General features: G+C 41.5%; 1 protein-coding gene across 6 annotated transcripts in view; it reads left to right on the top strand.

Annotated features, from left to right (window-relative positions):
- Arhgap24 (Rho GTPase activating protein 24) overlaps positions 1-24,989 on the top strand; it is a 413,886-nt gene that overhangs the window by 334,455 nt on the left and 54,442 nt on the right. The gene's annotated exons all lie outside the window — the stretch shown is intronic.

Here is a 24,989-nt window from a genome sequence, read left to right as displayed (position 1 = left end):
ACACACCTTCCTTTTCATACCTGTTAGCTGCATGTCTGATGCCATTTATAGAGCAACAACAATGCAATGCCAAAGGAAAACTCACTGTGTCTCATTGGCTAAAGTGCCGCACATTTATTCTCCCCGAGTTTACCCAGCATTGAAATGGCCTCTCCCATAAATAATGCCACACTTCTTGTCATCCTTTGAGCCTTGCAGTAGCAAGAACAGTCTCAGCACAGCATCCCCCTGCTCCCTCCCTAAATACCACACCCCTGTGTAAATCATCTGACTCTGGCACAAGCTTGTATTGACCCCCCAAGACTTTTATTGCCATTCTGTTCTTTTTATTGCCTCTTCTTTCTTCTTCTTTTATTTTATTCCCAAATCCATGGGCTGAAGCAGGTCAGGAATTGCACTGCTCATTTTCTAGAGAATGATATATATCTATCATCTCTTCCCATCACTCTGCGGGGATGCAGAAGAGCAAGGACTCACAGTTATGAAGCAAGCGATTCATTTTTGCTTTGATTGATGGAAGCTCTGCTGGGGATGGCCAGTGTTTGTTCTCTCAGCTGTCAGCTATCAATGACACCAATTCCTTACCTTTCCGTGTGCAGAATAAAGATGGTTAACTATTTGATTACCAGTGCTGTCCCTAAAGGTTTTGTCCCCCACCCCTCAATTGCATTCTACTTCCCTCCTTACAAAAACCTGTTACTGAGCCCAAGTGTGGCAGAAATTTTGCTCCTGAGAAGCAGGATACAAAAACTGCAGCATCATTCTTCCTACAATTAAGACCCTGACAACCTGCTAGGGAAGACAGATATGCAGGCGAAGAACTATAATATTCTGTGAATATGAGAAATGGTAGAAGCACGAACAAGCACAGCCACAAAGGGAAGATCAATTAGGTGAGGCTGGGCGGGAGGAAAATGGGGCACATTTCAAGTTGACCTTTAAGACTAAATAACAAATGTCAGAGAGAGAAAGAGGTGCTAGAGAGAGCCAGTAAACAAAGCTGGTGTAGGCGACTGTAGCGGGAATGCTCCAGAAGAATCAGGTTGAGTAGGTTGAAGCAAGGGCTTGTATGCCTCACGTGCTAGCCCTTTCTCCCCATGATGGAGATGGATTGTGATCAGAGCATTAAGAAGAGAAACAATCAAATCTGATGTGTAGAAATATTATTACACATAAAATCATCCCCACAAGGATATTGGTTTACTTGTTGCAAGATCTCTGTGGCAGAGCAAGCACCGATAAGTGTTCCCTGAATAAGTGTGTGTTCTTTTTTTCTTTTTTAAAGATTTATTTATTATATGTAAGTACACTGTAGCTGTCTTCAGACACACCAGAAGAGGGCATCAGATCTCTTTAAGGATGGTTGTGAGCCACCATGTGGGTGCTGGGATTTGAATTCATAACCTTTGGAAGAACAGTCGGTGCTCTTACCCACTGAGCCATTTCCCCAGCCCCTATAAGTGTGTGTTCTAATTACAATGTAGCATTTGTAGATTTGCCCATGAAAGAGCCCAGAGTGTTGAACCAGCAGGGTCATCTGGAAGAGAAGAGTGAAAAGATAGCCTATGACTTAAAATGGAGCCAGTGAAGGGCTTTAGTATTTCTCTTCTCTATTTTCCCAGAGAGTATTGATGGATAGTGAACACTACATCTTCTTTTGTAAACTCCAAATAAAGTTGAGTGCTTAGTGAGCTAATTAGTGCTGATGAGCAGACTCCACAGCGTTACACAGTGTTACACAGTGTTACACAATGTTACACAGCGTTACACAGCGTTACACAGTGTTACACAGTGTTACACAGTGTCCACAGTGGCAGTTACAATCAGGAGATAAAGCAGAGGATCAGTAAAGGAAAGAAAACAGAGAAGTCCGTGTACCGGTTAATCTGCCCACCACTCCAGCTCTGGATGGAGAATTTTGCATTGAGGAGTTTAGGACATGACCTGTGGAGAAGCGGGTTCTGGTTTTCTCATGTTAAAAGCATTTATCCTGAAGTAAATTGCCTGCCTTCCCGCCCCGCCAGTGGACCCGTGGCTCCACTGTAAAAGAGTGTGGAATTCAGCCCATGCATTCAGAGCAACTGCAGGTTCTCTCTTTGGTGTTTGTTTTGCAGACAACAATTTTGGTTTTATTTTCGCTCTCTGTAGGGACTGAGCCAGAGTTTGCTACATCAATTTTGTTTGTGGGAAACATTCTTTTATTTGGAGTATCCTGACACTTAGGCAATCCAACTTCTATCTGCACCATTTTCAAATCTAGAGTTGATTCAAGACACAAAATGGACAACCTGCATTTTACAGCAACTTTGCTTTCTTGGAATATGGAAGCAATGTTAATAAGTAACAAGCTAACTTTAAGAAGTTAGCTCTAGATTAGCAGTATCTTGTACCATTGTGATACAGTATCTGGGCTGCCTACCTGGTACTATGGGAAATTGAATGCTATTTTCTAAGTCTCTCATAGGGACCTGTAGGTCATTTTTCATTCAAAGGCTGTTAATGGTGGCTGGTTGTGTTAATGCCATAGTCAACTACTTAAGTATAAAATGAATAGTTTCTGCACTAAATTGTGTTCTTGTTGAAACAAAACCTACACAAATGGCAGAGACATCCTTAGCAGAAACATATCAGCTATCATGTACTGCTAAGTGTAGAATAGTTGGGATAGTTAGATCTGTTCATATAAAAAGATGCAATACAGGCTAAGTGATTGGGAGTGTGTGTCCTTGATTCCTGATAAGCAGTGTCATTCTGACAAGTTAATATTACATTTCTCGTGTCTTTGTTATTTGTATCCTATAAAAACCTTTAAATCTTTTTTTTTTAAATATTGCTTGCTTTAACAGATGTGGCTACCCATTTCTCTTGCACTTATCTTCTACCAAATAAATAATGTTTGTCTCCTTTTGAATCCCTCCCTCAACCCATGCTGGGGACTTTAGCTTCTCCAAGTCTCTTAAAATGCTGTGGAACTTCTCCATAAAAGCTCATTGGTGGGAATATCCTCAGACCATGCTGGTAGACTTCCTCTCTCCGTGTCTGGCTTGCAAGCAAACATAGTGCTCACTCAGCATTTTCTTTATTTGGAGAGCGATGGGGCTAAAGCTCTCAGGACCCCAAATGCTTTGTGCCTTTCGCTGCCTCCCTCCTCTGCTGTCCAGAGTTCAGAGAGTGTGTTCTGCCCAGGAGACCGATGCTGGACTGCCACTGTCTGTCTCTAGAAACTATCCAGTGTCAGTCCCATGGCTGTGCATCCTGTCTTGTTCCTCAGTTGGTCTGGATTACTCTTCTAGAAACCATGTTGTTTTAGGTTAGATAGCCCCCCAATAATACTACTTTACACCCTAATTGAAGTTATACCCCAAATGTTTAAATTCTGGCTATCTCTCTTGAGATGCCTTTTTGATGCCTATAATTCCATGACTTACTTGTTCTTGGTCAACCAATGTCTGCCTTCTTGTCTGAAGAAAAGCTAATGAAAAACCAGAGCTGCTCCCAGCTAGTACTGGTTAGACAGGTTCAAAGGATTTCTTCCTCGTGGTGTGAGAGTTTTAGAGAAAGGATGAACAGGTAAAAAGACCCAGCTTGAGCTTTTGCTTGAGATGACAACAGCACTTTCTCCCTCTGCCCCTTGCACAGACACTGGCGGCTCCATGCAGAAACATAAGTTCACCCTCAGATATGTGCATTTACATCCATGTGACAACAAACATCCTTGATTAAGAACAAGGGTCAGCCTCAGGCTGGAAATGGGATGCCCATTCTCAATAGAGTTAACACATAGTTCATTACTTTTGAAATCAAAAGAAAGGCTGCATTTGGGAAACCATATACGAAGAAGATTGACAGGCTGTGTACATGAATAAAGACTGACACTAATAAAAAACAGCTGGACTAAGGTAGCCACAGCCACACTGGTGAACCACTTCTGTAAGACTCTTTGATGTGTTTATCAAAAGATAAAGAGAGTGGGGGTATGTTCTGTGAATGTGTAGTCGGGTATGAGGAATGGGGTGCCTCAGCGGGCCCGTGCCAAGGCATCTCTTCCCCCGAGGGACCAGCCACTCAATGGTATAGTAGAGAATAGAGCTTATTCAGGGCATGGGTTGAGAGGGTAGTAGAGGCAGAGAGGCGGGGGAGAGACAGAGACAGAGAGAGACAGAGAAAGAAAGAGAAAGAGAGACAGAGAGAGGAAGCAGAGAAATAGAGGCTGGCCATGAGTATGTGGAGTGGGGAAGGGAATGGGGAAAGGGGGGAAAGGAAGAGCAAGAGCGAGAGAGGAGCAAGGTGGGGGTGGAGGGTGGAGTGGGGAGGGGGGGCGAGCAGCCTCTTTTATAGTGGGTCATGCCTACCTGACTGTTGCCAGGTAACTGTGTGGTGGAACTTAGACAGAATGCTAACACTCTTGCCACCAGAATTAAAGACATTAATGTATGTGCATGTTCCAGATAGCTGAGAATGGAATTCTCTGAATCCTTCACTTAAAAGTAGTTAGCTAGGCCAGGCTGGCCTTGAACTCATGATTCTATGCCTCTGCCTCTGCCTCCTTCAGCCAATCCTACCTACATGGTTCTCCATGCTAATGAGGTACTTAGAGGCCCAGAGGGCTTAGCCAATCAGCTTCCCTTCCAAGACATTCCTCCCTGCAAAAGGTATTTAATCTCAGGCCCACCCTGAGAGGTGGGGTATGATTTTACACATCCATTTTCTGCTCTGACAATAAGCTGTTTAGAACCATGAAAAAAATACTTAGCTCTGGGAATTAAAATTGCAAGCTTATTGGCAGTGCACTCTGGTCCAAAGTTCTCTTTGCTTAGTTTTAGAAATTCTTATCAGTAAAGAAAAAACAAACCATGGTGGGGGGCAGAATAAAGCTCTGTACTAGGAAGGTAACTTGAGACTGATTCATAGAGCACAAATGAGGCATAAAACTATCTTGGTAACTAAGGCACAGCTTCACCCCTCAAGCGAGGGCAAGGGCAGTTAATCAGTGAGTGACTTTGGCTGTGCTGCTGTGGTCAACAGACCTTCAGAGAGCGCCACACAGGCCGTGTGCACTCTCCCAGAGCTCAGCATACGCTCCCTTTACTCTCTATATAAACATATCTGTTGTATAGAAATAGAATTACCAAATGAGACTACTGTTATATTATGTAGCAAAAAGAATAAGCCCTGGAAATAAAAGACCCTTGGAGATATTATCTAGCCAACTCCAGATAAAATTAAGTCTAAGTAAGTCATACAACAAATTTGTATGTCTAGGTTTTCTCCAGTGGTGTTTGAAGGACTAGAACATCTCTGAAAGTACCGATATTTACATTTGTAATAAATAATACTATTTAGAAGCAATTCATTTTCAAGCTAAAGTGAAATGTAATGAATCTCAGAAAAAAATAGTTGTATAATAATTAAGATCCTAACATTTCAAGTTCTAGATCTACTAAGTTCTAGAACATTAAAAGAACTGATGTAACAAGTAGACCAGAGCAAAGGCAATGCATTTATTAAGATATTTATTTTATCTATTAAGATATGTTAGCCTGTGGTAATAGTAAAGGTTACGCGTAGAAAAGAATTGGCGTGTCTGCAGTGACATCGAACAACCCCTGCTCAGCTGGATGCACACTCGTTCTTAGCGTGGATGGCGTCTTTCCCTGACTTCAGTGCATTTTACCCTCTCAGGCTTTCCAGACAGGTGTAGAGCACGTGGTAGCACATCCTCACACAGCTTACAGAGGAGGCACATGGGCAGCCAGCACAGATGGCATGGTTCTATGTGAAGACCTAAGAGATGTGCAGAATTATAAGCTGCCCTAGCTTGCAGAGTTTGAATACCAATGGTTTCTTCACACAGAAGCATGTCCCCAGTACAGTGAAATTGAGGATTGTCCTTGAGCTCAACAATGCTGAAACTGGTTCTCCAAGATATTCATATCAGAGTGGCACCAATTAATAATAACCCCAAAGCACTGGGAGAGCCTGGATCAGATTGTATGTGCAGAGGGCTCAGGGTCCATTGACCACTCACTCCTTCCAGATATTTGCAAACCAGGACTGACTCCTGGGTTTATATGATAGAGTCTACATGTGTGGCTTCAGGTCCAGGGACCTGTTGGTTCCAACTATTTCATCTGATGTTTACAGCAGAGCTGTAAATCTCAGGAGACACAGTACAGTGTTGCAGAGAGGCCACCCTCCACTTTCAAGCCACAGGGAAGGCAGAATGGAAGGAGGCCCCACAGCTAAGTCTCAAGTCCTGAATCATTGCCTCCATCCTGATTGTCCAGAGAGGTGGTTGCCCACTGGAGTTTACACTCTACATTGTTAATGCTTCTCTTTCAATAAACAAAAATGGCTGATTCCTGCAGAAGATTAAGCTCATGAAACTCCAGAGTCTTACAACTGAAGGCACCTGGCCACCATTTCTAGATTGGTACATGGCCTCTTAATTGGCCTAGTTTTTAAAAACTTGCTCACATTTTGGAAAGGATAGAGCACACATGACCTAAATTTAATTTCTCCCAATTTAAAACATTTCCATATGAGTGCACTGCCAACTTTGATATGAGACAGTATTTTTCCCTCTTGACTTTGATTCAAATGATTGAGTTTTTTTTCCTTGCCTTTCTTGATAAGTTTCTCCCATAGTTTGTTATGTATAATTTCCATAGTCAACGTCTTTACAGAGACATTGAGAAAATATTGTGAGCTGAGAATTCTTCTAATTTGCTGTTGATTGTTTTTAAGTCATGTTTATTTATGTATGATTTAAAGCCAGTAATTAGCGTTTCCTTACCCAAATCCTCTTAATAGTAACTCTGTTTCATAACAATCTTAGAAAGCAAGTATTAAGCCAGACTTTATTTAAAAAAAAAATCTCCCTTTGGTTTTACATCCATATTAGAACCCTTAGACTTGTCTATACTACAAAATATCAATGCTGTATGTACTGAAATCATCAGCAACACTGTGTGCCTGGGGTCATTTGTTCATGCTCAAAAGGATGTAAATGCTTCTAAATGTTCCAGACCAAATACATTGAGGAAATGTTAGCATGTACCCAGGGATTCATTTATTTTGTGGTTTTGTTTCATTGAGACAGGGTGTGATTCTGTAGCCCAGGCTGTCCCAGAACTCACTTTGTAGCCCAGGCTGGCCTTCCTACTTCATTTGCCTCCCCACCCCCACCCCCACAAGCCTTGGAATTATGGAAGCCTGTACAACAGCCTTTTTCTTTGAGGGTTTCTTATATGCTGGTGTAATTTGGCTCTCTTTTTAAGGCAGTTATAGTAGTAGAAAGTTCCATAGTTTAACTCACGTTCAATCCATTTTCTTTGCTTCTTGTTGTTGTTGTATTCCTTGTTTGCATTTGTAGGAACAAGAGAAACTCAATACATGTGAACAATTGATTAAAGCCTATGGTGCAAGCGTGGAGGTTCTTCTACTGGTGGCTGTGCAGGCTTTAGAAGAAGAAGGGAGAAGGGAAAGCAATGAGTTATTAACAGTCCCCACAGTGGTCAGGGGTTAAATTGGATGAGCCAAAATAAGATGGAGTATGAACACACCTTTAGTTACACAACCTTTCTTTAAATATGTTATGAGTTATTGGCATTCGTTTAAAATAATACAAATGGAACAAAAATTATTCCTGTCCTCATCATGAAGAAACAGAACAGAGCAAATGAATTACTTCACTCCTCCTGTCTCCTTTGTATGGAGATCTCTGAATGGAGATAGAAAACCCACATCTCAACAGTATAAATGCAAGGAGTAAATAAAGTGTGTGAAATGCCAACCCCAGTCTGCAGTGCATGTGGCTAACCTTAGTGCGCTGTGGCCAGCCACCACCACGGCCAACCTCACGCCACTGTCCACGCCCTGTCCTCTTCTTGCCCGGCTCCTTGCACACTGGTGATGTGCCGTCACACATTTTCTTACCAGCAAGGACACTCTACTGTCTACCGTCCTCATGCAGTGTGGTTTGCTAAGTAGAGCCTTTTTGTTTCTCTCAGGTAAAGACTGTCTCTTTAGGATCCAATACTCCTTATTTACTGTTTTACTTCACCACCCTTAGGGAAGCCATACTTCCTAATCTGTTTTAAGATCTAGAAATATTTCATCAGAAATAAGAATACTAAATAATTTACCTGTCTGAGTTCTAGAGTCATCAAAGACAATTCTTTCTATCCAACTGCAAATCAACTTCTTGGTAAACCTTTGTATTGCAAGAAAAGAAGTAATTATTAATAAAAATCATATAGTTGTTTGTTCTATTTTAGAATGCATCAGAAATGCAACAAAACAAAAACAACTGACAACAATGTAACAATTCTTCTCATTCCATTACCTATCAGAAATGCAACAAAACAAAACTGGCAACAATGTAACAATTCTTTACATTCCTATTACCTAGCACACATCAATTTAGTAGGATCATTTAGAGATGACCAAATGTTTAAACCTTAAATAATTAGAAAGTTTTCAATGTTTGAGTAGGATCAGTAGTATTTGTGAAGTTTTCTGGGAGTTCCTTATCTATTCAGTGGAGACCATGTGATCACTGGTGGGAAAATGATAAGCCAGATCAGGTACCACTTATTTCCCCACTTTGTGGTGAGGCTGTTCTCCCATTTATCAACCAAATATGACAGAAAGTACAACAGCTTTAGGATTGAGTGCCATGGTTCTTTCTGTTGTTAATCTACCTACCAAGCTGTGAAGTGAGGCATTTGAATGCTGACCTTCAGGACACATTGACTTTTTGAGTTCCATTGTAGTAGAAATCACAGAGGTTTAAAGGTGGGTGTGAGCCCATGCAGTTAGCCGTTCTTGCCCTCCTGTTCAGTTTCTTTCCCAGGATGCTTTGCTTCCATTTGTTCACACTGATGGGACCTAAGGCCCCTGCACTCCCGCATTCCAACAGATTGGTATAGCAGCACTTTCCTCTGCCTCACATCACCTCCCGGCTCTCAGCTGGCTACTCATTTTTTAAGGTTGGCTGAGAGAAGAAAATAAAATATCCATGGTCTGGTAGTCATGTCTGGTGACCGTGGCTTGTACCTGTTCTCAGTGGAGTCCCCTGCGGCGAGGTCACAAATTTGTATTTAAAGAGACTGAAACATAGGTAGAGTGGAGCAGTTGTGACAGTTTAACTTATAACTTTCTGATAGAAATTGATCTGAATTTGGTGAATGGTTCTACCTATTGATTTAATTATTCTTTTCCACACTGTGATTTTCTTTTTGGATTTTCCTCCCACTAATACTTTCTTTTCATTATGCTATAAGAAAAAACAAGTTAGAATTAAACAAAATATCTGGAAAAGGTTTTTCCTTCTGAAATATGAACAGTATCTTTTTTTTTTTTTAATGAGAAGCCATCTACACCATCATTCACAATACAAAAAGAATTCCCTGTGGTTAGCTGGATATTTAAATATTTGTAAATTTTAACTAAAATATAAAATTCTGCCCCTTGATAGACCTGAGCAATGCTAGGGACACTGCTTTGTACTGGGTTTGACTTGTTACAGTCCAGCTGTTGTAACCTAAAACTGTGCTGTTAGAATCTTACAGATGTTACAGGTGCTATGTTTCTTCACTCTGTGGTTCTTATGTAACAGCTGTATTTTCAGTCTGTTCTTTCTAGACTATAAGAACAGAGATATGTCAGTTGGTTAGATATAAAAATATACTGACCTAAGCATACATAGTGATGTACATTTTATATTAGTCCTATGGAGCGGCTGCAATGTACAACTTTAGTATCTCACCACGCTCTGTAGGGCCAGTACGTTTAGTTAGAATGCATAGTTCTTGCCTTTAAACTGGAGACCATGAGTTTGATACCTGGAACCTACTTAAAGGTCAAAAGAGAAAACTGACTCTGCAAAGAAATCCTCTGACCCCCAATAGACTATGCATGCTATGGCCTCCCTCTTTCCTAACCCTGTCCCTGTCCCTGTCCCTGTTCCTCTCCCTCTCCCTGTCCTTCTCCATGCCCCCCCTCTCATATGCACACAAATAAAACAAAATATATTGTTAAATTTTTTTAAACTATTTACAGTGTATTTTTTAAAACTGAAAATAAAAACCCTACAAATACATACAGGATAGTTAAATCACAAAATTCCTTTACCAACTGTCAAATGCATGAGTCATCGTCCTTACAGATACTAAATTGATGGGATTTCAATCATCCACCCATTTGCTCTAAACTCTTCCCCAACTGGGGGGGGGGCACCCCACTATCCCAGCACTTGAGAGGGAGCAACTTGAGTTCCAGTTCAGCTTGGGCAACACAGTGAGAATCTGGCTCAAAAAACCAACCAACGAAAAGCCGATGAGTTAGACAAGTGAAAAACCAAGGCTTCCTTCATGTGACTTCCTGAGTACCAGCGACTGACATAAAATCAATATTTTCATGTATGTTCCTGAAAACATGAATTTCTTGAGATGATTTGCAAAGAAAACTTGCTTTTAGGGCCCTATCTAAGGGATCCTGTTTAGGTTACCCTTTCTTAGAATTCTGTAGCACTCCATGCAAAGAAGCAAAACCCGGATGCAGGCCTGGGAGACTCGCTTGTCGCTGCCTTAGCCTTCTTTAGTGAGTTAACTCTGGATACGTTTTCTCACTTGATATCACTAACAAGACCATGAAGTATGTCCCTCAAGGGATACCATTAAACGATGTTTGACAACATTGAATGTGTTGTAGCACCACTAGTTTTTAATGCAAAATAATGTTTTAGCCATTATGTAACTTTAATCGTGAGGAGTGTTTTCCTTTTAAACTGGGAAACCAAATACACCAATTGCTTAATGCAGCATATCAAACTAACATTCTAAAGAGTCGTGCTATTTTAAATGGTCTATTTTGTCATTGCATGAAACAATCAGGAAGAAAATAATTTAGCGATAATTAATGAATTTCAGTGATTTGGGCGGCTAGTCCCTGAAAGGGGTAAGGAGCCCCCAAAGCCAAGCTGCTAAACATTTAAGATTATTGTTAAGTGCCTGCTGAATTAAAGTTTGCAAAGGACTGGATTTTTTTGGAAAGTGATCCTCTCCTCACAAGGCTCAAGAGCAGGTTTGTGGGAAAATCAAATTACAAATAAATAATTGTTGCCTTTAATTGTGGAACCAGATTGAAAATTACTCTCAGGGCAATGAAGACTTTCCAAAATTAGTTCCTTGATTTTTTTAAAACTTAATAGGTTCAAAGGAGTCTGCAATGCGGCTAATTTGCTTTTTCTTCCCACTAGGGAAATATGGAAGATTTCTGAGGAAGGTAGATAGGGTCCTGATCCTAAGAACACATGTTCATACTCATGGAAAATATTTAAAGGCAGGGGCTAGTGAGAGGGTTTGGTGGGAGCCTCCTGCCTCAAGACCCGAATTCTAGGCCCTGCATGCATATAATGGAAGGAGAGAAGTGACTCCCAAAAAGTATACCCTGACCTCCATAAGTGCACCATGGTGGACACACACACACACACACAACTTAGATAGATAGATAGATAGATAGATAGATAGATAGATAGATAGATAGACAGACAGATAGACAGATAGATACTAAGGAAAAGGGCTAAGCATCTAACATTATTTTACCAACAATAGAAAAAAAAGGAGTTTCTGGGGGTGGGGGGCATTTGAATGTTTAGGTCAGGTAGGTCAAAAGCTAAAGACCTTATACAGATTATTTCATTTAAATAGAAGAGATTTTCTTCAAGTCCTCCCGTATTTACACCAAGTGTTAGTATCAGTCCTTGGGAGTAACTAAGGTTGTATAATTAAGGCTTACAAATACGTCACAGTAACCACATTAACATCCATATCCTCTTTTTCCTCACATCTTGTCCTTGGTCTGCCCCTAGCTCCCTTGTTTCTGCCATCCCCTTAAAATATACCACCTTTAAGGTCTCAGACTCCCCCCAGAGCTCCCAGGAACTAAATCACCATCCAAAGAGTAGGCATGGAGGGACCCATGGCTCCAGCTGCATATGTAACAGAGGACAGCCTTATCTGAGATCAATGGGAGGAGAGGCCCTTGGTCCTGTGAAGGCTTGATGCCCCAGTGTAGGGGAATGCCAGGGCGGTGAGGTGGAAGTAGGTGGGTGGGTGAGGGAGCACCCTTATAGAAGCAGGGGAAAGGGGGATGAGAGAGGGGGGTTGTGGAGGGGAAACTGGAAAAAACTGGGATAGGGGATAACATTTGAAATGTAAATAAGTAAAATATCCAATAATATGTATATGTACATGTGCATCTATATATCTATACATCTATATCTATCTATCTATCTATCTATGAAGCATATTCCATTTCTAGCACCCACATGGCAGCTCACATCTGTCTAGTCCAGATCCAGGAGATCTGCAGTCTCTTTCAGCTTTTGTGAGTACCAGGCAAGCACATACAGTACATAAACATGCACACAAGCAAAACACTCATGTATGTAAAAATTTTAAAGTCTAAAATAAAGCACTAATGGTCCCTATAGAAAATACCGCCTTATAGTGCACTCCCCAGGACAGGTTGAAAATGCAGAACAGACACACTTCCGTGTGCTCTGCACCTGCCGTGTGCCCAGCTTCCTTAGAACACCAGTTTTCTGTGCCGTGAGCCCATGTTGCGCTGTACTCTTCCAGTGCTTCTTGCATCTGAAGAGCATTCTACCTCACGGTGTAAACAAACGTGGAGATGGTCAGAACCAGTCCAGTGACACAGAGCTCAGTAACGCAAAGGGGATGATTTCCTGGGCCTGGCTTCAGTAGGCAGATGCGGAGCGGGGTGTCTGCCCAGATTCCTTTCCAGACTGGGCTCCCCTTGCTCGGTTTCATGGGGCTGTCACTTGGGTGCCAGTTAGTGTGCCCTGGATATCTGCCAAGCAGGAACTGAAATGAGCTCACCAGCTTATTTTATCTTTGCACAGGACTCAGCTAAGCTGTCTTTAACCTGGTGTTGGAGGCTGAAGGTTTTGAGTAGCTGAGAATTTGTGTTACCTGCGTGAGCCTCAGAGAAAATTCGCAGGCTTGTGTTGTTGCTGTTGTTTCTTATTTATCGAATAATAATAATAGTAATAATAATAATGAAACATTTTACCAATATTTTAGTGTTTTGACAACCACTGTAGCACACAAAGTTCACGTTATAGATTTTTACAGGATAACAAAACCCTCCACTCAGGAAGCTACTTAAGGACTCTGCTAACACTGAGAACCCTGCCATCCTACAGGAAGTATGGGACTCATCTGCCAGAAATGGGTTTATACAGAAGGGACAAGAACTTGACAATATTCCCAGGAACAGGGCCAGGATGGATTCTTAACGTTGGCATTGATATAGAAAGCAGATGAGAAACCAGAAATCATGATTCTGCTTTCTTTTAATATTTTATTTATTAGACATTTTATTAACTTTAAAAATGTTATCAAAATATGATTTATTTTGCTGAATCTTTCCGACCTTCTTAAGGTTTATACCACCTTAGTCTTAACTTGACAAATTGCCAAGCATCAAAGCCCAAAGGAAATCCTTGCACACCCAGAATTTATAGTCCTCGCCAGGCCGCGATGCACAAGCCTGAAGTTGTATCTGAAGGCTATGGCAAGAGGAGAGTTTGACGACAGCTGTGGCACCTAATAGTTCTCTATCTCAAGAAGCCGCTGGTACAATAAATGAATATTATCTAAAATGCCATGCGGACTTCGTAGGTTATGTGAATAAACAACAATAGGCCTTCAAGTTCCATCATTAGAGTTTCAAAAGTTTTTGAAATAGTTACCAGTGGACATTGCAGTTCTTGGCATCACTGGAGATGAATACCTTGATCATTGAGTCATCCATTATTAACGTGGATTCAAGAACAAGCCATTCATTACGATGTGTATTTACACAGAAACACCAAGTCAGTCTCCTTTACATTAGCTCATTCTGTTCCATAGGAATCAGCGGTACATTTTCATTGTTTCTATTTTAATTTAATTTATTGGTCTCTGTGCATTCGCGCATGCACATTTGTGCCATGAAGCATCGCCAGAGATTAGAGGATGACTTCGGAAGTCAATTCTCTCCTGGCCCCGTGTGGGTTGCGGGGATTGAACTCAGGTGATCAGCTTTCGTGGCAAGTGCTTCTAACCACTGAGCCATCTCCGTGGCCCATTTATTCTATTTCAGAGAGATAAAATGTGTTTAGAAGTTCTGGTGGGAAGGTACAAATGAACACAAAGAATGTGGATTGGCCACGTAAAGAACAGATGCGTTTCATATTCATGAGAAGCAAAAGGAACAGAAAATTAAATCTGATTTGCATAAAATCTTGCTTGCTCAGACGTTTTGCTGCAAAATAAGGACTCAGCCTTTTCCTGGGCTCTGGCTTCTACACTGGCTTTTCAGATCGCTGCCTTTCTCCCTTGCCGTTGTTAATAAATTCGTAGAATTGATACATCCCTAGGTGCAAGAAAAAGGAAAGCCCTCCTGGGGCCGGTTTATCTTTTGATATTCCCGTAGCTGACAAGTAAACCTGGATAACCAAAAAACCTAGCTCATTTTATTAAACGTTTTGTGTTTACTAAAATTTTCAGCATGTCTGACTCGCCTAAATCACTGTGTGAACCCTGAGTAGAGGAATGCAGAAAGGGATTTTGTCTTGATACTCTTCAAAGATGAATTACTTTAGCTTTTCAGTGAAATTCGTGTGTGTGTGTGTGTGCTGGTGTTATGCCTGCATCTGTGTGTGCAGGTTCACATGTATGTACATAGATGTACGGAGGTCAAAGGTTGATATTTCATGTGTTCCTAGATCACTCTGCCCCCTGTATAAAGGAGTGACACATCTCTCACTGATCTCCCAGGGAATCTCACTTCTTGCTCTTTGGGATTACAGCTGGGTCACCATGCTTTATCAGCGTTTATATGAATGCTGGCTATCTGAGCTCTTGTCGTCACACCTTCATGACAAATGTTTTCCCCACCGAACCACCTTTCTAGCCCTAAGATTGATTTCAGCATTACAAACTTCCTATTTCTAACTGGGGCATCTACAAACCAGTTCTTGGTCACGCTGTGAGTGAGTGTGTTTGTGCACACTGCAGTGCTCCCATGGATGAGCACCACAGTGCTCCCATGGATGGGCACTGCAGTGCTCCCATGGATGTGCTCTGCAGTGCTCCCATGGATGGGCATTGCAGTGCTCCCATGGATGGGCACTGCAGTGCTCCCATGGATGAGCATTTAAGTGCTCCCATGGATGGGCTCTGCAGTGCTCCCATGGATGGGCATTGCAGTGCTCCCATGGATGGGCACTGCAGTGCTCCCATGGATGAGCATTTAAGTGCTCCCATGGATGGGCTCTGCAGTGCTCCCATGGATGGGTTCTGCAGTGCTCCCATGGATGAGCATTTAAGTGCTCCCATGGATGGGCTCTGCAGTGCTCCCATGGATGGGCACTGCAGTGCTCTCATGGATGAGCATTGCAGTGCTCCTATAGATGGTCACTGCAGTGTTCCCATGGATGGGCATTTCAGTGCTCCCAGAGATGAGCATTGCAGTGCTCCCATGGACGAGCATTGCTGAGGACCTCCGTCCCTACAGGTATCAGAAACTGTAGTTTTGACATCGTACTTGGGTTTTGTTTCCCTGGTCGGCACTGTAGTACTAGTCCACTCTGGTTGGTTGTATCTTAATCGTCTTTGTTCCCTGGATTCGGGGCCTGTCACGTGTTGCTTCTTATCTGTGGTTTCACTCCATGGTTTCAGTCACCTGTACCAGGCTTCCATCCAGAAATGTGAAATGGCAGATTCCAGAAATTATTCATGAGTTTTAAATTGCACACTCTCCTGGTTTAGTACGCTCAAATCCATACAGTCTCACTCCGTTCTGCTCAGGAGACATACAACCGCCTGTCCGTGAGCCATTTAATAAGATTTCCTTTATCAGACAGACGTCACTGTACCACACTTACCACAGTGTTAATGATCAAATACCTACTGCACTTACTAGGTCCCCGAGGCACCTCATAATGCTGCTCTTCGGCTGCAGGAGAGAGAAACTGCAGTGTGGTTCTTTTATTGAAAGGGTTGCAAGCTTATAAATATATGGGTGTAGGGGAAAAGCAGAGCGTGTAGGCTTATAAATGGATGTGTGTAGGAATCAATATTATGTTTGGTTTTCATGTCTAACTGGGATTTTGGTATTTGTCCCTCCATGAGCTAAGGAGGACGTGGTAGGGACGCTCAGATGCATTCTTAAAAGTGTGGCCTGCAGCCTTTGGTACATCAGGCATCCTCCAATGATGCAGTCAGCAAGCAGTAGGCCTAAGGTCAGGCAGAGATGCACGGGCAACACGAAGGGGAAATCGGGGGACAAAAGAGAGAAGGGAAGGGAAGAATGGGATTCCTTTCAGAATGTGACCAGAAAAGTGGAGAAAGTCCAGGGCCTGTGGCAGCCAACAGCCCAGCCCAAGGCTACTGCAATGTACACGAGGCTCATCCAGGTCTCTACGCACAGAGCCCATGTGTGCTTACTTCTCTCCACATCCACAAGGGGACTGTGACTTTGGGGCCTTTATCATCATCATCACCACCACCACCACCACCACCACCACCACCATCATCATCATCATCATCATCGTCATCATCATCAAGATCATTTCTCAAGATCCCTTTCCTTCAGAATATCCTCTCATAATACAGCTTGACATTTCTCTCTTAAAGTTAAAAATTAATTTTAACATATCTATAAAACAACCGGATGCATTTCTGGCTCACTGTGTAATGTGTCAAACCTCACAAGCGATGCCTATAAATCTCTATCAAAAGGACCGGAGGACCATTGGGTTCGTGCTTTAGGGTTTTATCCACTTAGTTTCTGCCTCCTTAGTAGGACCATGATGCTCTGGTGATAAAGAGCATCACACTTCCTTCCCGTGCCCACCACAGCACATGCATACAGAATGTATGCAAGTGTTACATCAGCCAATTGCTAACGTTATTGCCCTCCTCATTCACGGTTCAGTCGTCAGCTGTTTTCGCTTCCTTGGATGAGGAATGTTGTGACTGAGGGATGGTGTGTCAGCCACCTGGACGTGACTGTATAAATGAGTCCTTACCGATGACTATGGCAGTCAAGTAGGGTCTGTACAAGGACTCGCTTACAGGCCTGGGCGTGCCTGGGAAGGGTTCATGACAACGGTGAGGAGCCACTGCTCTGGTGTCAGTGGAAGAACACCTCTGCTCTGAGACAGGCAGCGAAGCATCCCTAGTACAAATAAAACCCAAGTACAAGAGTCTCCTGAAACGACTCCAGAGTCTTTAACCTAGACACAGAGGCTGCCACAAAGCTTGAGGAGCAGAGGTGTAAGCACAGGTGAAATTAGGGAGTGTCTGGGAGGAAACTGCCTCCTGATAATTAAAAACAACAAGTCTTAGTGAACTTAAATTAGCTTTAGCATTCAGTGTTTCCTAAGCCACTGTGAGGTCTGATGAGCTTTAACATATTTTAGGTCTAGCTTGTGGACATATTAAAGAACAAGTGATAACGTATTAACAGCATCATCTAGTTCTTCCAGTATCCAGTCATCTATCTGAGAACCATCTTTACCACAGGACCAGAATGACACGGAGTGCCTGTACCTGGTTCTGAGTTAGTCACTCGGACGCTCCATGCTGCAGACCAGCACCCTGTCTGCTCTGGGAGCTGCTGAGTTTTCTAACTTTGAGGTATTAATGGCATCTACTGAACTTGGCGTATTGATGGAATCTCCAGTGAACTTAAGCTACTCTTGCCCTCTGCTCGAAAATCCTCCTTAGTAAGTGCACAGCTTCGAGTGTCTTTCTTTCTCTCTTTGGGGTATGTGAATGTAAATGTGGACACACGCTTCTCCCCAAAGGCGGGATCAGGAAAGGTGTGTCAATTTCCTCTCCGAGAGCTTTTTTATACTTGGAGATATTCTCTTTTACATAACATTTTTGAGAATTTCATACATGAGTCATGCAGCTACGTCAACCCTGGCCTGGCCTGCCTCTAACATCTCCCCTCCCCATTCCATGGTTTCTTCTTTAGTTTTGTTATTACATTGTATGCATGTGTACCCATATATAGATATGTGCACACACATTTACATACTGCTAGGTGGATTTAGTGTTATTGATAGGTGCTCATGCCCAGGGCTGACCACTTGGGATTAGACAACCTATGCTGGAGCTGACCCTGGAGAACACTGACTCGTCCTCCTCCAGAAGTCATTGGCTACTTATAGCTCTTTGATAGAGGGAGAGCCACGTGGAATTCCCGCCCTGAGAGGCCTGTCATCTGTTGTCATTATGCCGTGCATGTTCAGCGAACCAATGCTGCTGAGATTTCATGGAGCATTTTAGCTGGCATAGATAGGAGACACCATCTAGAAGCAGGTGTCCTGGGCCCTGGAGACATGCTCTACACTTCTTGGGTAGATTTAAGCAGCATTGCCTTTATCTTAGCAGTATGCCTGCCAATCCACCAATCTCCATTGTAAGTGTATGCATGTTTAGTTGGACCATTGCACACATGTCAATGAAATATTCCAAATGATCATTTTTTTCCTTGCTTGCAGTATCATTGTGTGCAGCTGAGAGTATCCATTCAGTGTCTCTGTGCTGGGCTGAATGGTAGATTTAGATGATTAGTCTTCAGTGTAAAATTAAGAGGTACACAGCACCAATCTATCAGCAGGAAGGATCAAATTTTAATTTATTGCAGGTGTGGAGAAAATTAAAAAGCTTCAGGAATTCAAAGAAGTATTTATTTGTACAAGATATGAAAGATAATCCACGACAGAAAACGAATGCTATGCAAATGGCCTCGAAGCATATTCTAGGCCCTTTCCCTGCTGTGATCTTACTCGGATTTCAAGACTTTCCCACTGGACTCAGTCACCCAAAGTTCACATAAAAGCCAGATGGCTTTTTCAGAAGTAATCTGCATGTCAACACAGAGAAACTGCTGAGAACTTCTAAGTTATTCTTGTTAGTAAATTCTACATTTTACTTTGCTGAAGAGTGTGTGTGTGTGTGTGTGTGCATGTGTAAATGTGTTGTCGTGATTTGTACATGCTTGCTGCATACACCTGTACACATGCCAGTAGGCTAGAGAAGAACATTGTGTCCTAATCTGTAACTCTCTCTTATTCCCTTTCACTGAACCTGAGGCTGGGATGGTGGCCGACAGCCCCAGAGATCTTCCTCTCTGTCAGTGTTGTGGTTACAAAGGCTTGTGTGTCCATGATATTTTTTTCTTTTTGTAATTTATTTACTCATTTTTTGAGACATGGGGCTTCTCTGTGTAGCCCTGCCAGTCCTTGAACTCACTTTGTAGACCAGGCTAGCCTCAAACTCACAGATATCCACCTGCCTCTGCCTCCCAAGTGTGGGCCCACAGTCTGCTGTGCCTCTCGGGTGTGTGAACAGCACTAGCCTTGCCACCATCAGGGTGCAGGGGTTGCAGAACACAGCTTGAGATGGGCCCCCCTCCCCCCACCACCACCCTCCCCCCCCCAGCCTGAGTGAGAAATAACACAAACTGAAGCCAAGAGGGCGGGGTCTCCCAGACTCCTGGGGACCCAGTTGAGACTGGGAACTGCATTGAGTTGGGAACAGGGGGGCTGCAGGGGGTGGCAGAAGTAAGCCCAGGGCCGAGGGAGGGGGAACAGGGAACTTTGGCTTAGCTTAGGGGTGAGTGTTCAGGTTCAGAGGGTAGAGGGTAGAGGGGCCTTTATATGACTAAGGCTTTCCCACATGGAGGTTCTTGATAAGAGGGACAGTCCTTGTTTGTTCCAACTATTCATTCATTGTTCAAGGTAGACCAGAGATTAAATGCCTTTTGCAGGAAGGAATGTCCAGGAAGGGAAGCTTATAAGGCAAACCCTTGGGACTGGCCCTTCTAGATATCTCATTAGCATGGAGAACTCTGTGCTCTGCTATGGACTAGTGGTCACAATCCTCATGTGAGGTGTGTTCTCTAAAGCAAGCACCTTCAAGGAAACCCCATATCCCTAGGGTAAACCTCCCATCCTTCTTTCCTTTTTTTAAAATCCTTTTTTTATTTGATATATTCTTTATTTACATTTCAAATGATTTTCCCTCTCCTTGATTCCCCCTCCCTGCAAGACCCATAAGCCCTCTTTCCTCCCCTGTTCCCCCATCCACCTCTTCCCACTTCCCTGTCCTGGTATTCCCCTATACTGCTGCACTGAGCCTTTCCAGAACCAGGGGCCTCTCCTTCCTTCTTCTTGGACATCATTTGATATGTGGATTGTGTCTTGGGTATTCCATGTTTCTAGGCTAATATCTGTTTATCAGTGAGTGCATACCATGAGTGTTCTTCTGAGAGAGACTGGATTACCTCTCTTAGGATGATGTTCTCCAACTCCATCCATTTGTCTAAGAATTTCATGAATTCACTGTTTCTAATGGCTGAATAGTACTCTATTGTGTATATATACCACATTTTCTGTATCCATTCCTCCAATGAGGGACATCTGGGTTCTTTCCAGCTTCTGGCTATTATAAATAGGGCTGCTATGAACATAGTGGAGCACGTATCCTTATTACATGCTGGGGAATCCTCTGGGTATATGCCCAGGAGTGATATAGCACGGTCCTCCGGAAGTGACGTGCCCAGATTTCTGAGGAACTGCCAGACTGATTTCCAGAGTGGTTGTATCAACTTGCAATCCCACCAGCAGTGGAGGAGTATTCCTCTTTCTCCACATCCTCACCAACACCTGCTGTCTCCTGAGTTTTTAACCTTAGCCATTCTGACTGGTGTGAGGTGAAATCTCAGGATTGTTTTGATTTGCATTTCCCTGATGACTAATGAAGTTGAACATTTCTTAAGGTGCTTCTCAGCCATCCGAAGTTCTTCAGGTGAAAATTCTTTGTTTCATTCTGTACACCATTTTTAATAGGGTTATTTGGTTTTCTGGGGTCCATCTTTCCCTCCTGTTAAAATACTCTGGAATCCCTGGAATCCTGAGGGCCAAACAAAATGGTGGGAGACAAAATGTAATGGGTAGTTCAGCTTCATAAAAGACTGAAATCAAAATTCTAATTAGAGCATGCTCTTAATTATATACAATGATAATCAATCACTAGCTTTTATCTGTTAAGTAACCAGATTTTTATGTGTCTATGATAATATTAGGTTTTATAATATCAGTTATTTTATGTATACCCAAACACACTCTGTAAAATTGTTGCTGTGTAAAACTGGATAATTAGCATCTGAGCAATTAAAATTAAGAAATGAAAAACATTCCAATTAAATTAAATTTTTGGAAATATCTTAATGAATATAGCACTTAAGTGAAAAATTAAAAATTTGTCTTTATAAATAATTCATGAGTTTAAACCCATTTCTTTCATTGGTATATTTATATCAATATAATATACTTTAAAATGAAAACTTTTAGAAGAAATGAATTATATTAACTTTTATATCACTTCAGTTATTAATTTTTCTAGTGAATATTTTTATATTTATTTTAAGTGTGTATGTGTGTGTGTGTTTGTGCATGTGTGTGTGAGTAGTGTGTATAGTGTGTGCATGCTTGTGTATGTGTGTGTGTGTGTGTGTGTGTCTGTGTGTGTGTGTGTAGATGCTTGTTGAATCCTGAAGTGTGTATGAGATGGATGGAGCAGAAGCTATAGGCAGTTTTGGTCTGCCTGATGTGGTGGATGTTGGGACCCCATCAAGTCTTCAAGAAGGACACCATTGTGCTCTTAACCACTGGGCCATCTCTCTAGCCTTGTGAATAGTTCTTGTAAGCATATAAACCCTATGTAAAATTTCCCATTTTATAGCTCTTGTATCCCCCTATCCTCACGCGCACACACGCGCACACACACATACACACACAGAGTTACATTTCTCTACTTTGTTCTATACTGAAATTCTAGAGGATTTGCTTATAATGGCTGTCTCTCTTTTCCTCCTCCACAAGTTGATGAACACATTCCTATAGGAGGTATTCTGTTTGTTGGCTCAGGCTGACCCAATACACTGATGTAGTTCTTACGGGGCTGTCAATGATCTCCTCATTGCTTAACCTGGCACCTTAAGTCTCCAGTGATCTCTGCTTTTCCCAACTTAGGGATCTGCAATCATGAAATCCCCACTTAACAGTGTCTGAACCTTTTACCTCTATTCCTCTTTCTAAAGCTCTAAACGTAGGCCTTTCTAGTGATGGTCTTCCTGGATGAGTGCGTACAAAGTCCTGTTTTCTGGACATCAGGGACATCCAAGTTAGTATACTCAGTCCAAATACTGACCCAAGCTTTCTCTTTCCATTTTGTCTCCTCTGTGTCCTCAGGACCTAGAATACTGATGAGAACAGCAGCAGGTTTGTCACAGGTGTGTTCCATGGATGGATGGAGGTTCTGCCTCACCTCCCAGGATTATTTAAAACAAAATCAAGGGATATGAAGATAACTTGCAAAGTGTAAATAAGTTACCAATTGAATTTATTATTAGCCTTGCAGCTGTGTTACGTTCCAAAACAATAAGAGGTAAACAGTCTAAGATAATTTTTAATGTGTCTGAGCATTTTCATCTAGGTCTTCAGACACAATTCTCTCTCTCCAAATTCAACATACAATTTAGCTTATCAAACCCTGGCCATGAGGGATGGCAAAATAATGAATCTGCATTCAAATGCAAAAAGGAAATGTCTTAATGCTCACTTTGATAAAAAAAAAAAAGCTATCTTTAATGCATGAGGCTTACAAAATTGCCAGACTCACTAATATTAATTTAAATGACTTGTTCTTAAAAAGCTGACCACACTCATAATCATTTACAATGCAAATAAGCAATTAGATATGTTATATGATCCATAGGTTTAAAGCTCAGGGCTTTCTGATTGAAGGACTATCACGGAGGAGAGAATATGACATGGAGACAAGCTAACAAGAGGCCTGTGGCTGAAAGCCATGAATCTTAAATCCTGAATTTCGACCAGGTACAGGAGTCCACCTGCGTCAGGCACTCTCTGGCTTCTTCATGCATCAGAATCTAAGTCATAAAGCATGCCGCTCCTTTATTTCTCAGGGGTTTCAGCCAGGAAATTTCAGTTTGCTTCTGGAAGTGAGTGACTAGACTCAAAACCTCTGACATCACTAGAAGCTAAAAGGCCTGAAGTACTTGTGATCTGGACTTCCTGGTACAGTCTGGGCAGCAGGTGGTTGATACAGTCGATGATGTCGTCAGTTGTTATTGATGTACGCAGCTCTTATGTGCTTTTTAGAAGAGTCTAAGACGTCAGAAAATTAGTGGAAATATAAAGTGTGCCTACTTGAAATTTTAAAGTTTCAAAATGAATCATTGTAAAGTATGTGTATTGTACTGTTTATAGTGGTGCGTGCCTACAATCCCAGCATTCAGGGAGTTGAGGCAGGAGGATCATTTGTTCAAGACCAACTTGTACTGCATAGATATACAGAGACACAGTCTCAGAACAGTAAATCTAAATGTATCAAAACTAATAGGATAAATACTTAGTAACTACTTTTAAAACATGAAAATGGAAATCAGTAGTAGCTCAAAAGATACATCATTCTTTACTTTCTTATTAAAAGAATCTCTTTTATAATCATATTCAAAGTATTTTCTAAAAGTAAGCCATTTTCTTGCATTTGAAAGAATTCAATTTGAAAGTATTCAAATACTAAACTCAAAAAATAAATTTAAAAAAATCCTACAATCACATCAGAAAACAACAGAACAACCTATTTTTTCAGCAGGTTTTGATGTGTTTAAAGTAACATTTCTTCAATTAGTGCACTGTGATCCTGTGAAGGTGTCCCACTACTCTCAGTTGGGACAAATTAACAGATATTCGTAGCATAAACATTTGTTCATGATGTCCTATAGAATGGTCTATTTTTATAAATATATTATAGCCTTCTTGAGGTTATAATATAGGTAAAGCAGCCCTATTTTTAAAAATCTCAGAAAACCAAAACCCATCATTAATTGAAGTAAAGTACAATATAGTATTTCAGTAGCATGCTTATGATATTATTAACTATAAAAGTAATGTATTTACTGCTACTGCTATTGATTAATAATAGATACTAAGGCCTCTAATTGATCTTGTTTTGGTTTAGAGGCTCATAATATTCAGAAATACTTACTCCTGGAGACTTGTGCAGTGTTTTTTTTTTTTTTGTTTATAAAACCATTAATAAAGTCTCATTTTCTGGCCTAGAGATTTTTTTTTAAACTACTCAAAGATCTTAGCACAGAGTTGGGCAAACTTCCTGTTCTGAAAGCTCATTAAATTTCTGCCCTTATAGTATCTTTTAAATTAATATTTGAGAAAGAATATTTGGAAAAAATAATAAAAATCTTATTTTTCATATGATAACCTATGTTTCTCCCTGAAGTATGTTGTCTTACCACATTCACAAAGTGTCCACAGGAGCTCTGGGCCAGTTAACTGTGTGCCACATAACTCTGGCTGTTTTCCGAGTAGCAATCTCCATAAAAGGAAAATCTTGTGTTTCTATCTCTGGATTTTCCACTATTATTTTTCAACAATGCTTTGAACTTCATAATCCATCATTAGTAAAGATTTAAAAACTAGATCTTGTAGAGACTAATGTGAGATTCTTTTTGTTTGTTTTTTTTTAAAGATCTTTCCATTTGATGAGAGAAAATAAGTCTTGGGGCATTGATATATCTTTTCTGCAACTGCTAATAAAATGAATAGTTTAATAAGCTAGCTTTGACCCTGTTTGCAACTAGGAATAAAGAAATATTTCACCCTTAAAGTTACTAACAGCATCGAAAATGCTCATTGAAATGTCCTCAGGTCCGTACCGTGACTTCACTGGGAGTTAGTGCAAACACGAGTGGTCCCATCCACTTTGAGCAAATCATTTAAAAAACATGAATAATGAACTCACTGCCAAACTTTACACTTGCTTACCGGAGAGAACACACACATATATACA

This window comes from Apodemus sylvaticus, chromosome 11 (genome assembly GCF_947179515.1).
Source record: "Apodemus sylvaticus chromosome 11, mApoSyl1.1, whole genome shotgun sequence".
In the NCBI taxonomy this organism is placed as follows: Eukaryota; Metazoa; Chordata; class Mammalia; order Rodentia; family Muridae; genus Apodemus; species Apodemus sylvaticus.
This window is presented reverse-complemented; position numbering and strand designations above follow the sequence as displayed.